Genomic DNA, 13,454 nt, shown 5'->3' on the forward strand with positions numbered 1-13,454 from the left:
TCTTTCATTTGGTGCAATGTAACTGAGAGTTCAAGGTAAAAGACAGCATGAAAACTGAGCCTTCAAATTCAACAGTGGTTGTTATATTGGTCATTTCCTCATTTCTAATTCTTTGTCTGAGATAGTCCTTATGAAGTCTTCTTTGGGGCACCAGCCCCAGGAGAGCCACAGCCAGTGAAGGTGCCCAGGTTGTTTCTCCTTCAAAGGTCAGCAAATTCAGATTCATTTGGTTGAAGACACTCTGGTGGTGACATTATAACCTGCCCCATGAATGGTGGGTGTGCTCAGACCTATCCCTCTGTGTCGGGAACATCATGTTTCCTGACCTCACAAGAACCCCATAAGAGTTCCACTAACACCAGAAATGTAGGGTGGTGGCATAGTAAGTGCTTGAATTCTGAATCCCAAGTGCTTGAGTCTATGGCTATATGAACTCTCTGTGCCATAAGTTTATCATTTAAAATAAAGATACAATTTGCCAATCTCCTGGAGTAGTGTAGCTAAGATAATTTAATTTTGTTGAGTACATGTGAGTCCTCAACAGTATTAGCATCTACTGTTGACAGCTCTACTTTAGAAATAATAGATAACACACCTGCTCTCTCTCTCTCTCTCTCACACACACACACACTCCCTCAAGCTATGCAGTAAGATTTACATGCAATACCATAGCACCATTTACAACAGTCCCAAATTAAATCCAACACCTAAGAAGAAACTAAGAAAATAAAATGATGTTGTATGATGAACTAGTATGCATCTACACAAAAATGTAGACTGTTGAAGAAATGTAAAATTAATTAGAAAGTAATGTTGAGGTGGCAGTGGCTGGCTCAGTGGAAAAAGCAAGGGACTCGATCTCATATTGTAAGCTGGTGCCCCATGGTGGGTATAGAGATTACATGAATAAATAAAAATATTTTTTAAAGAAGGTGTTCTTGAAAAAATATGCATGGAAGGACCCTACTAAAATTTTTAGGTTATATGTTTACATGGTTCCAAAATCAAAACAGTCTAAAAAATTGAAACACAAAATCTTGTTCCAACCACTGTCTCTACCTGCTTACCACTTACAGGTCACATTTTTGTTTCTTGCCTAACCTTCCAGTTTTTATTTAGGCAAATATGAATTTAGTTATAAAAATAAATAAATACATATAGATCTAATTTTCTTCCTTCTAACACACAAGTAGTAATGACACATTATTCCGCACTTCTCGCTTATACATCCTTGTGTCCTTTTTATGTCAACATAAAAGAGCACTTAGAAAGTTGCACAGTATTTCATTGCTGACTCTACCTTATAAGAGACATTATAAGACCAGTTCCTCATGGTAGACTAGTAGATTATTTCCAGTCTTTCATAATTATAAAATATGCTGAAATATAATATTATTTTATATCACTTCAGATGTGGTTACTGGTCATTTTAGCAGGTATTGCCAACTTACCCCACTAGAGTTAGCACCATTGTACACTTCTTTCATGATGTAGGTGAGTATCAGGACAGTACTGTCAAACACTACAATTTTGCTAATCTAACAAGTGAAAAATAGTGTCTCATCATGGTCTTCATTTGCTTTTATCTGATGAGGATAACCATCTTTTCGTGTATTGAGTCCATTTCCATTTATTTGTGTGTGTGTGTGTGTGTGTGTGTGCAAATATTTGTCCAGCAGTTTGCCCATGATTTCTATGAGTAAAAACACTAACAAGTATGGCACTCACTTATATATGTGTGTGTATTTCTACAAATATGGGTATAAAAATGTTCAATGCATGGTTGGTGGGTGAAGAAATAAATGATATTTTTCTCCTTATCTAATGAATCCTTTTAAAGTAGAAGTTTTTATATTTTAGCATAAAACAATATCTTATTTAAAATTCAAAAGGATCTTTTATTTATAATCAGTCTAAGTTTCTATGAAACAGGTGCTTTTGGAAACCAAGTAGAGGTTTCCATGTGAAAACAACATAAGACCCACCAGATACAAGAAAGTGGAAATTTAATTTTTTTCTACTCCTTGATTCTCAAGAATGTGATCAGACTTCTTTTTTTTTTTTTTTTTTTTTACTTTTTTTATTTTTTATAAACATATATTTTTATCCCCAGGGGTACAGGTCTGTGAATCACCAGGTTTACACAGTTCACAGCACTCACCAAATCACATGCCCTCCCCAATGTCCATAATCCCAATGATCAGACTTCTTTAGGACAAATGCCTCTACTTAGAGATCTGAACATGTTTCTGCACATGGAAAGCACAGAGACACAGAGGGGAAACTAACAAATGACCTACAGCTCTGTGGACTGATGTCATTGCTGGGGCTCCTAGGCAGTGTCTCCTGTGGCTTCTAACACCTTAGCACCTTCCTTCCCCGAATGGACCTGAGCTGCCCTGGACTGAGAGGTGCAGAGAGGGGGAGGGTGGTGGTGCTGGAGATCGTGTGGGTGGCGACAGGGTTCCGTTTTCTCAGGCTTGTTTCATCTATGTGCTCTGTCAAATGTGGTTGATTCATGGAAAATGCTCAAAGTCAAACCGGCCCCTGCTGGTTGGGGCTCTGCAAGCATGGGCTTCAGTGCTGAAAGATAAAATAAGGGCAGTTAAACCACAGCCAACTAGTTCACTTCCTAAAGGCCACAGCTAATTAAAAGAACACATCCATCTGGACACGCATGCTCCTGCTGTCAAACATACTCTCAGGCTGTGGGTGAGGGTCCCCTATTTTATACTGAGTTCATTCCAAGTAGCTGTTATGTGACTTGGGATTGTATGACCAGGACTGTCGAGATGCTGCTCCCTCAGTCCACTCCGATGACACTGTTCTGAAGGAGAGAGCAGGCACACTCCTTGTAGCACTAAGTGATTCCCGACATTCCACCAGGATCTGCTCTTTTCTGTGGCAGGTGATATCCTGAGGCTTCTATTTTCAGTCTCATTTAGTCAGTGTAAGCAGGGTGACACGAGATCCTTGTGTCTACAGACTACTGGTAGACTGTAGTCGACAAAATGGCAGGTCCTTCTTTCCTCACAAGAACACAGACATATGGAGGCTCTGAGTTCACTTGTGTCATTGAATGTCATAGACTGAGTCATCTCTGTCCCTCTACAGGGACTAGTGACTGTAGAGTCAAACTTAATTAGAGCAAGGCTCCATAGAAGTCATGCACATCAGAGAAACGTGCTGGGGGTGGAGCAGAGGAGGGCTGTTCAGCAACGTGAGCACAAAGAGCAAGTGTCCTCACCCTCACCCCACCCAAGCATGGAACAGAGAGGGTACCTAGTCCCTGGATCCAATCTGTCCAGTTTATGGCAAAGTATAATTCTATTTCTGAGATCATCACTCTAGGCTTTCATAGTTTGACCTGACAGCACATTCTCACCATAGACTTCACTCTAGGTCTGTGCTTGACAGCCAACCTCTGGGTGAACCTGGGTTTCCAGGAGCATGGGCCCCATGCCATAGGTTCTGTCTAGCATGTGTAGGTGAGGGCACTTTCTCGGGGTAAAGTATGCATTTCCATCTAGCTTAGTCATCATCTATGGGCCTGGTATGAATGTGGCTCCCTTCCTGAGACAGGACATTCTAACTGTGGCCACACCTCTGACTCCTGAGATTTGGGTCCCAAAGCCAAACCCCCACCTTTCTCCACCATAAGAAGCTCTTTCTGGTTAGGCCTCAGCCTCCCACACCTCTCCCAGTGGCACTTTTGTTATTTGGTCCATTCTCAGAACAAGCACAGATGGATGATCTGACCTACACAAATCTATGGTCATTTTCCACCCAGATCGGCAACAGTGCTGCTATGCACAAGTGAGTTTCTCTTGAAGGACACAATGAATTAAAGAAGGAAAATTAATTGACGCACTACTTTCCTATGAAGCATTAAGATAAACATTCATGTTTGAAAGAAAGATTTCACAACATAATTTAGTTCATTTTACTTCGAATTAGTGAAGCACACTATTTTTTTTAATTTTTTATTTTTTATAAACATATATTTTTATCCCCAGGCACACTATTTTTAAAAAAAGAGCCAAACACAAAGGGAAAATGATAGCAATGATTTCAAACTGTGGGTTCAAAATAAATCTCACACTATTTCAGAAGCACACTTCTAAGGGAAAGATGCTATTTCATGATAAAAATAATACAAAATATTATAGAGGGCACAGATTTCATGGAGCACTGGGTGTGGTACAAAAACAATGAATACTGCTATGCTAAAATAAATAAATGAATAAATAAATGGAAGAAAAATGAATAATAAATAAATAAATAAAATTTAAAAAATAAAGCAGAATAAAAATAAAATAAAAATGAATAAAATCATTCAGTAAAAATAATAATAATAATAATACAAAATACCTAGTTACACTGTACATCTACTGACATTCCCTCCTCGCCCCTTTGTTAATTCCAAGGCTTCAGGTCAAATCTGTGATGCAAAACAAGAGAAGTAAAATGAATCATTTTGATATGTTAGAATTTATTACTTCTTAAAATTGTAAGAAGAGCACATTCTTGTGAAATAAAAAAAAACCAAGGGAAATGAAGGATGTTAAAAAAAGAAACACAAAAGAAATCTGAAACATGAAACAAAATTCCAATCTGGATATCAAAATAAAAAGATATTTTCTTGAGGTGCCTCGGTGGCACATTCAGTTAAGCATCTGATTCTTGGTTTCAGCTCAGATCCTTGTCTCAGGATCTAGGGATGGAGCCCTCGCCTCAGGATCGTTGCTCAGTGCAGAGTCTGCTTAAAGACTTTCACTCCCTTTGCCCTTCCCCTCCCTGCACTAGCATGCTTTCTCCCCCTAAAGATAAATAAATCAATCTTTTAAAAGAAAGCCATTTGGCATCATAAAAAAGTGTTATTCCAAAATATTGAAGTCTTCTGATTGGGAATATAGCACGAGATTTTGCTCCCACTATTCATGAACAGATCTGGCTCAGTCTCACTGAACACAGCATATTATTAGCAGGTAGGTCCTAAATGTACATGATCTGGTACAATGTCTATAAGGTACTACAATAAATAAATTCTTTATTAACTGTTCATTAAAGTCAGCAGCAGATGTCACCTTGAACTTTCAATAGAAACACCCCAGCTCTGGTCCTTTTCTCCCCCACTCCAGTGACTTTCAATGATCTACTTTTACACTTAGGAGAAGACACAAAATTATTTGAAATGTACCGTTAAAGGGAAAATGGTACACTTTGCCTTATATTTTATGAGAATGTCTGTGTGCTGAATTTGGACTCTTACAGACACAAAAAGACCCGAGTGTGGCCACACAAGAATTTATTTTAATGTATTTGAGAATCTTACTATTCTCCTCTCCCATCTCTGCTATGTCTCAACGACTGATGTAGAAAGCTCGGCCAGCTTGTGGGGCCCTGGAGGTGCAGGCATGTGTCCCACTTGCAGCCACCCTGGCTGCCACTGGGGCTATTCTCCACCTGGACAGGCCCCTCCACAACTCTGAGCCAGTCACCACTTTCCTTCTGTCTTCACGTAATTAGGCAGAGCTGCTGCTACCATAATTAACTTTGTGTGTGTTTCTTGGCATTTCTGAGGCTGTTTACTTTGATGATCTGAAGTGATGGACAACAGGCCCTACCTTGAGGCCCATCACCTCCTGCTCTGACTGGACCACACGTTTCATCTCAGAAGCTCCACAGCATGTGGGGGACATCTGGGTGGAGGGCCCAGGTGGACCCTGGTAGCAGACAGGACAGGCCTGAGTCTCACCTCTGCCCCTTTCCTGCTGTGCCATCTAGCACAGCCACTCACTATTCTACTCCCACGTGCTCAGGTATAGACAGACACTCAATTCCCACATCCCATGGCACTGTTACCCTCATAGCACACATAGTTGAATAACATCTCACACAGACATGTTCTGGCTAAGGAGACAAAATGAAAATCTCACTGTGTAGAAATTTGGGTAGTAATGACAGTTATGATTTGGTCACTGTGTAGTGTATACAAATTTTGAATTGTAATGTTGCACCCTAGAAACTTATATAATACTATGTGCTAATATTAGTAAAAATCAATAAAACAAAGAAAAATTTGGGACTCCGAGTTATTCTTCATACTTTACAGATTCACACCTATGCAAAAGAATGGTAAGAAATTTTACATAAATAACATCTAACTATAAATTTGGGTGAATAGGACAAATCTGGCTGTATTTATATTCATATTCCTTGATTCTACTCAGAGAAATGGCACGTTTAGCTACTTTATTGTTACACTTCCATTTTTGAACACTTACTTCAACTAATGTAACTTCTAAGGGTTTTAAGTATGGTTTTTCACTGTCCTGCTTTTTGTCTTCAGAGCCTACATAGTAGAGAAGAAGAGAAAACGCATCCCTGTCTATTCAGGGGTAACAGAAGGTATTTAATATTACAATATATGTGCATCAAATTTTAAGACCTCCCAAGTTACATGTGTTTAATCTTCTAGAGATTTAGTTTAACAATGCTGTAACTGTAAAATAAAGTATTATTACATTTCTTATAGGAGGAAAACCTTTAAAATCTATAACACATGCTAACCTGTCAAAGTAGATGTCATTTCTACACTACTAAAAATATTTATATGGGCTAAGAACTATTATCTACTGCTGCTCTCCTCCTCCTCTTTTCTGATGAGCTTGCATATACTTTTCAGTTGCAAATAAATGAGCTTTGGTAAAAAATAATCTAATCTAATTGTTTTTAAATATCTCTGTCCCCAGTGAGTGAGACTGGTGAGGACTTCCCAATGCCAAGGGGGATCCCAGATGGTCACTGTTTAAATGCTCCCGCTATCGACCACTGCTACAAACATGGTGGGTCATGCCTCATGAGCCTTATGTTAATCATACACTTAACCCTGCTATTTTCACTGGTATTATTTCTCTAGGAAATATCTCTAAAGAAATAACATTTAATTTCAATTATGTACACTTTAATGCTAAAAATCATAACAATGTCTAAATGTGTGAGAAGAGAGGAAAAGTTAAATAAATATTACATTTCCACAAGACACTTAGTATCTGCTTAAAATTATATTTACATAGTTTAAAACAACATAGAAAATGCAAATATTAGAAAGTAAATGCAAATATGTAATAAAAATGTGTATGTATATCACAGGATCATATTTAAATAATAAAAAATAAAGACATATATGCAAATAAAAAAGATGAGATGAAAGTAACCAGGTGACTCAAATCATTTCTGGATATTCCATAATATGTATAACAAACTGACTTTACAATTTCTTTAAATTAAGATAGGATATAAATAATATCAGCAGTGTGGCCATGATTATGTGAAATTACAAACAGAAAATGAGCAGAAGACAAACTGAACTGTCAATACTGATGATGTGGCACAGAGTTTGAAGGAAATGTTCTGTGATTGCTGTTCTGTGCACATTTTTATAAAAGGCATGTGTTACTCTCACAATCAGGGAAGGAACATAAAAAGGGATCTGTGGGAAGACAAGGTAGCTAGCAGGTGAGGGATAAAGTAGACTCACTCTCAAAGGAAGCAGCCTGCTCCATAGTTGCTTTCCTCGTCAAAAAATATGCCTCAGTTTATCTTTGTGTACAGTGTAAGAGAATGGTCGAGTTTCATTCTTCTACATATAACTGTCCAGTTTTCCCAACACCATTTATTGAAGAGACTGTCTTTTTTCCATTGTATATTTTTTCCTGTTTTGTCAAAGATTATTTGACCATAGAGTTGACTGCCCATATCTGGGCTCTCTACTCTGTCCCACTGGGATATGTGTCTGTTTTTATGCCAGTACCATGCTGTCTTGGTGATCACAGCTTTGTAGTAAAGCTTGAAATCAGGTAATGTGATGCCCCCCATTTTATTTTTGTTTTTCAACATTTCCTTAGTGATTCGGGGTCTCTTCTGGTTCCATACAAATTTCTGGATTATTTACTCCAGCTCTTTGAAAAATACTGGTGGAATTCTGATTGGAATGGCATTAAAAGTATAGATTGCTCTAGGCAGTATAGACCTCTTAACAATGTTTATTCTTCCACCCAATGTTTATAGCAGCAATGGCCACGGTCACCAAACTGTGGAAAGAACCAAGATGCCCATCAACAGACGAATGGATAAAGAAAATGTGGTCCATATACACTATGGAGTATTATGCCTCCATCAGAAAGGATGAATACCCAACTTTTGTAGCAGCATATACAGAACTGGAAGAGATTATGCTGAATGAAATAAGGCAAGCAGAGAGAGTCAATTATCATATGGTTTCACTTATTTGTGGAGCATAAGAAATAACATGGAGGACAAGGGGAGTTAGAGAGGAGAAGGGGGAAACTGGAAGGGGAGGTGAACCATGAGAGACTATGGACTCTGAAAAACAATCTGAGGGGTTTGAAGCGGCTGGGGGTGGGAGGTTGGGGAAACAGGTGGTGGGTATTGGAAAGGGCACGGATTGCATGGAGCACTGGGTGTAGTGCAAAAACCATGAATACTTTGTGTACGGTGTAAGAGAATGGTCCAGTTTCATTCTTCTACATATAGCTGCCCAGTTTTCCCAGCACCATTTATTGAAGAGACTGTCTTTTTTCCACTGTATATTTTTTCCTGTTTTGTTGAAGATTATTTGACCATAGAGTTGAGGGTCCATATCTGAGCTCTCTACTCTGTTTCACTGTTCTATGTGTCTGTTTTTGTGCCAGTACCATGCTGTCTTGGTGATCACAGCTTTGTAGTAAAGCTTGAAATCAGGTAATGTGATGCTCCCCCTTTTATTTTTGTTTTTCAACATTTCGTTAGCGATTCGGGGTCTCTTCTGATTCCATACAAATTTTAGGATTATTTGCTCCGGCTCTTTGAAGAATACCAGTGGAATTTTGATCGAGATAGCATTAAAAGTATGGATTGCTCTAGGCAGTATACGGTATTTTAACAATGATTATTCTTCCAATCCAAGAGTGTGGAATGGTCTTCCATCTTTTTGTGTCTTCTTCAGTTTCTTTCATGAGTGTTCTGTAGTTCCTCGAGTACAGATACTTTACCTCTTTGGTTAGGTTTATTCCCAGGTATCTTATGGTTCTTGGTGCTATAGTAAATGGAATAGATTCTCTAATTTACCTTTCTGTAATCCAATTATTAGTGTATAAGAAAACAACTGATTTCTGTACATTGACTTTGTATCCTGCCACGTTGCTGAATTGTTGTATGAGTTCTAGTAGTTTGGGGGTGGAGTCTTTTGGGTTTTCCATATAAAGAATCATATCATCTGCAAAGAGAGAGAGTTTGACTTACTCATTGCCAATTTGGATACCTTTTATTTCTCTTTGTTGTCTAATTGCTGTTGCTAGGACCTCTAATACTATGTTGAACAAGAGTGGTGAGAGTGGGCATCCTTGTGTTCCTGATCTCAACGGGAAGGCTGCAAGCTTTTTCCCATTGAGGATGATATTTGCTGTGGGTCTTTCATAGATAGATTTGATGAAGTTCAGGTATGTTCCCTCTCTCCATATACATTGAAGCATTTTAATCAGGAACGGATGCTGGATTTTGTCAAATTACACTGTACACAAAGATAAACTCAAAATGGATAAAAAACCTCAATGTGAGACAGGAATCCATCAGAATCTTAGAGGAGAACATACACAGTAATCTCTTTGATATCAGCCACAGCAACTTATTTCAAGATATGTCTCCAGAGGCAAAGGAAACAAAAGCGAAAATAAACTTTTGGGACTTCATCAAAATCAAAAGCTTCTGCACAGCAAAGGAAATAGTCAAGAAAACAAAGAGGCAACCCACGGAATGGGAGAAGATATTTGCAAATGACAGTACAGACAAAAGGTTGATATCCAGGATCTATAAAGAACTCCTCAAACTCAACACACACAAAACAGACAATCATATCAAAAAATGGGCAGAGATCCAGAGGAGGAGTCAAGATGGCGGAGAAGTAGCAGGCTGAGACTACTTCAGCTAGCCGGAGATCAGCTAGATAGCTTATCTAAAAATTGCAAACACCTGAAAATCCATCAGCAGATCGAAGAGAAGAAGAACAGCAATTCTGGAAACAGAAAACAACCACTTTCTGAAAGGTAGGACCGGCAGAGAAGTGAATCCAAAGCGACGGGAAGATAGACCCTGGGGAGAGGGGCCGGCTCCCGGCAAGCGGCGGAGCAACAGCGCACAAAATCAGTACTTTTGAAAGTCTGTTCTGCTGAGGGACATCGCTCCAGAGGCTAAACCGGGGCGAAGCCCATGCGGGGTCAGCGTGGCCTCAGGTCCTGCAGGGTCACAGAAGGATTGGGGGAAAGCCGGCTACAGAGACAGAGCCGACAGTAAGCTCATAGCTCAGTGTTGCCTTGAACCGGTCGCAGGCTCGGTGAGCTTGGAGCGCAGCCGGAGGCCAGGCAGACGGTAGTAACTGGGCGCTGTTCTCTGAGGGCAAGCTGAGGAGTGGGGCCCTGGGCTCTCGGCACCTCCGGGCCGGAGACCAGGAGGCCGCCATTTGTATTCCCATCCTCTGGAACTCTACCGAAAGCACTCAGAGAACAAAAGCTCCTGAAAGCAAACCCTAGCTGATTACTCACCCCGGCCCTTGGGTAAGGGCGGTGCAATTCCGCCTGGGGCAAAGACACTTGAGAATCATACACCAGGCCCCTCCCCCAGAAGATCAACAAGAAATCCAGCCAGGACCAAGTTCACCTCCCAAGGAGTGCGGTTTCAATACCAAGGAGAGCAGCAGAATTCCAGAGGAGGATAAAGCAAAGCACGGAACTCATTGCATTTTCCCTGTGTTTTTTTTTTTTAGTCTTGCAGTTAATTTAATTTTTTTCTTTTTCATTTTTTGGTTTTTTTCTTGCCTTCTGGCAATTTTTTTTTTAACTTTTACCTTTTTCTTTTTTAACGTTTTTTAACTAGTTTATCTAATACATATATTTTTTTCTTTTTTATATTTTTATTTGTTTTCTTTTTTAAATTCTTTTCGTTTCTTTATTTAATTTTTTCTTTTTTTTTGTTCTTTCTTCCTTTTTGAACCTCTTTTTATCCCTTTATACACCCTCACAATTTGGTATCTCTTTTAATTTGGTTAAAGCATATTTTCCTGGGGTTGTTGCCACCCTTTTAGTATTTTACTTGCTCCTTCACATACTCTTATCTAGACAAAATGACAAGACATAAAAATTCAACACAAAAAAAAGAACAAGAGGCAGTACCGAAGGCTAGGGACCTAATCAATACAGACATTAGTAATATGTCAGATCTAGAGTTCAGAATGACAATTCTCAAGGTTCTAGCCAGGCTTGAAAAGGGCATGGAAGATATTAGAGAAACCCTCTCGAGAGATATAAAAGCCCTTTCTGGAGAAATAAAAGAACTAAAATCTAACCAAGGTGAAATCAAAAAAGCTATTAATGAGGTGCAGTAAAAAATGGAGGCTCTCACTGCTAGGATAAATGAGGCAGAAGAAAGAATTAGTGATATAGAAGACCAAATGACAGAGAATAAAGAAGCTGAGCAAAAGAGGGACAAACAGCTACTGGACCACGAGGGGAGAATTCGAGAGATAAGTGACACCATAAGACGAAACAACATTAGAATAATTGGGATTCCAGAAGAAGAAGAAAGAGAGAGGGGAGCAGAAGGTATACTAGAGAGAATTATTGGGGAGAATTTCCCCAATATGGGAAAGGGAACGAGCATCAAAATTCAGGAGGTTCAGAGAACACCCCTCAAAATCAATAAGAATAGGCCCACACCCCGTCACCTAATAGTAAAATTTACATGTCTCAGTGACAAAGAGAAAATCCTGAAAGCAGCCTTGGAAAAGAAATCTATAACATACAATGGTAAAAATATTAGATTGGCAGCTGCCTTATCCACAGAGACATGGCAGGCCAGAAAGAGCTGGCATGATATTTTCAGAGCACTAAATGAGAAAAACATGCAGCCAAGAATACTATATCCAGCTAGGCTATCATTGAAAATAGAAGGAGAGATTAAAAGCTTCCAGGACAAACAAAAACTGAAAGAATTTGCAAACACAGCTCTACAGGAAATATAGAAAGGGGTCCTCTAAGCAAAGAGAGAGCCTACAAGTGGTAGATCAGAAAGGAACAGGGACCATATACAGTAACAGTCACCTTACAGGCAATACAATGGCACTAAATTCATATCATGCAATAGTTACCCTGAATGTTAATGGGCTAAATGCCCCTGTCAAAAGACACAGGGTATCAGAAGGATTAAAAAAACAAAACCCATCTATATGTTGCCTCCAAGAAACTCATTTTAAGCCCGAAGACACCTCCAGATTTAAAGTGAAGGGGTGGAAAAGAATTTACTATGCTAATGGACATCAGAAGAAAGCAGGAGTGGCAATCCTTATATCAGATCAATTAGATTTTTAGCCAAAGACTATAATAGAGATGAGGAAGGACACTATATCATACTCAAAGGGTCTGTCCAACAAGAAGATCTAGCAATTTTAAATATCTATGCCCCCAACGTGGGAGCAGCCAACTATATAAACCAATTAATAACAAAATCAAAGAAACACATAAACAATAATACAATAATAGTAGGGAACTTTAACAATCCCCTCACTGAAATGGACAGATCATCCAAGCAAAAGATCAGCAAGGAAATAAAGGCCTTAAACGACACACTGGACCAGATGGACATCACAGATATATTCAGAACATTTCATCCCAAAGCAACAGAATACACATTCTTCTCTAGTGCACATGGAACATTCTCCAGAATAGATCACATCCTCGGTCCTAAATCAGGACTCAACCGGTATCAAAAGATTGGGATCATTCCCTGCATATTTTCAGACCACAATGCTCTAAAGCTAGAACTCAACCACAAAAGGAAGTTTGAAAAGAACCCAAATACATGGAGACTAAACAGCATCCTTCTAAAGAATGAATGGGTCAACCGGGAAATTAAAGAAGAATTGAAAAAAATCATGGAAACAAATGATAATGAAAATACAAAATCTGTGGAACAAAACAAAGGCAGTCCTGAGAGGAAAATATATAGCAGTACAAGCCTTTCTCAAGAAACAAGAAAGGTCTCAGGTACACAACCTAACCCTACACCTAAAGGAGCTGGAGAAAGAACAAGAAAGAAACCCTAAGCCCAGCAGGAGAAGAGAAATCATAAAGTTCAGAGCAGAAATCAATGAAATAGAAACCAAAAAAACAATAGAACAAATCAATGAAACTAGGAGCTGGATCTTTGAAAGAATTAATAAAATTGATAAACCCCTGGCCCGACTTATCAAAAAGAAAAGAGAAAGGACCCAAATAAATAAAATCATGAATGAAAGAGGAGCGATCACAACTAACACCAAAGAAATACAAACAATTATAAGAACATACTATGAGCAACTCTACGCCAATAAATTTGACAATCTGGAAGAAATGGATGCATTC

Source organism: Mustela lutreola, chromosome 4, assembly GCF_030435805.1.
Source record: "Mustela lutreola isolate mMusLut2 chromosome 4, mMusLut2.pri, whole genome shotgun sequence".
NCBI classification, from domain to species: Eukaryota; Metazoa; Chordata; class Mammalia; order Carnivora; family Mustelidae; genus Mustela; species Mustela lutreola.